Genomic DNA, 1,936 nt, shown 5'->3' with positions numbered 1-1,936 from the left:
CCACCCCATGCTCCCCGTCCTGAGCACTGCGACCACCCCCTTCTCTCCAACCCTTCCCACTTCCCCTACCCCCCCAGGGTGCTCCCAGCTGGGCAACCGCAGCAGCCCCTAACTGGCCTCTCTGGCCCCCGCCTTGCACAGGAACGCATGTCTTTCCTCCTCACCAGATCTCAACTCAAACTGCACCTCTTCTGGGATGCCCTCCCCAACATGTCCCATCCCTAAAGCCCAACCATGTCCCCCACGGCTCCCTGTTCTTTCCCCGAGGTAGCAGTGACCATGCTCTAAACCTGCCTATGTACCCGTCTTCCCGCCACACTGGGCTGTCAGCCAGAGGAGGGCACAGACCACATCTGTTGTCCCCTCTCTGTATCTCCAGCAACTAGCACCGTGCTTGACACAGAGCAGACAGAAATGAACTCAGCTGGTCCCCCCAAGGTTTAAGAAAGCCTGCTATTTCTGGAACTGACTCACACCTGCTTGCATTTTTTAATCTGCATATGGAATCAAAGGTCTCTTAGGAGCCTGGTCTGAGGCAGGGTTCTCAGGCTTTAGTGGGCATCAGAACCACTCGGGAGACTTGCTGAAACACAGACCGCTGTACCGCCGCCCTGGGTTTCTGATTCTGTAGGTCTAAGATGGGGCCTGGAAACCTCTATTTCTAACAAATTCCCACCTGCTGCTGCTGGTGGTCCTAGAAACGTACCTTAAGAACCCTGTTCTGGAGGAAGAGGGGAAAAGGGAACAGAGGTGGCCCAAGCCCAAGGTCAGGCAGCAAGTCTAAACAGGGATCCTTTCCTAAAAGTTTCTCCCTGCTACTCCCTCCCCAAAAGTCTGGCTTTGTCCTTAAGTGGAAACCTTCCACCTGCCCCTTCCTTTCCCACTACTCCCTCAAGAAACTGAAAAAGAACATCGGAAATGAATGGGCTTAAAGACAATGACCCACAGAACCAGCCACCAAAGGAATCTCAAGATTGTCACTTTAGTACTCCCGGGAAAGAACTCTTTAATGATATCCGGGAGGCCCCAGGGCAGGGGCTCACAGGTGGCCCTCTGCCCCCTCCCAGCCAAGGACAATCTTTTTACTTTGGGCATGAACAGTCTGTGTGGACACTGGAAAGTTCCTTTACATTCTTGAAATTTTTCTTTTTTTCTTTTCCTCTTAGAAAAAGAAAATACAGTCGACTGTTTCCTCCAAGGACTCAGAAGAGTATATGTGTTAGGGGAAAGACTTAGACTTCTGAACCAAAAATCCATGAATTTCTTTAGATGTGCCCTTCGCCTCGGCCTTTAAAAGCACACCCCAGGGCCCATCACTCAAATATCTCAGGCACTCCAGGCTTCTACATAGTGAGGTCTGGCTTCCGGGTTCGTCTGGCAGCAGGTTCAGAAACATCCTAATACATATCCATTTTCAAAGGCAACGAAAAACATGAAGAAGAACCCAGGGGAAGATATAAAGAGCCTCTGTCCCCCCTCAAACCCCACCTCATAGCCTTCCCCTCCCCTGTCAGTCAGCCCCAGCCAGGCCTGGTGAGTCAACCTTCTACGGTGAGAGACAGGCCACTAGGGTCATTCATTCCCCACAGCTGCAAGTCACCTCTGGAATGCCCCAAACCTGCATGTCTACCACTAAAGTCCCCTTTCCCTGTCTCCTTCCCAGGCCATCCTGCCTGAAAGTTATCTAAGCATCCAGCCAAATTCTGTCAAACTGCATTTCCTTAAGAGTGGATGTGTGATTGATAACGCAGCCACAAGAATGTAAATGACAACATTGTCTAAGACTGGCTACATAAATAGTGGTACACCCATTAGATGGACTGCTATGCAGCCATCTAAAATGACACTGTGGAAGGTATTTATTGACAAATAAGCAAGTTTACTATATATTCCCATGTAGGAAAAACGCAGGTTACAAAACAGTATTTTCCTTTAT

General features: G+C 49.9%; 1 protein-coding gene across 4 annotated transcripts in view; it reads right to left on the bottom strand.

The window, feature by feature from the left end:
* Positions 1 to 1,936, bottom strand: part of COQ8A (coenzyme Q8A) — a 47,672-nt gene that overhangs the window by 32,089 nt on the left and 13,647 nt on the right. The window lies entirely within an intron of this gene.

The sequence above is a fragment of the Neophocaena asiaeorientalis genome, unplaced genomic scaffold, assembly GCF_003031525.2.
Source record: "Neophocaena asiaeorientalis asiaeorientalis breed wild unplaced genomic scaffold, Neophocaena_asiaeorientalis_V1.1 scaffold347, whole genome shotgun sequence".
Lineage (NCBI taxonomy): Eukaryota > Metazoa > Chordata > Mammalia > Artiodactyla > Phocoenidae > Neophocaena > Neophocaena asiaeorientalis.
This window is presented reverse-complemented; position numbering and strand designations above follow the sequence as displayed.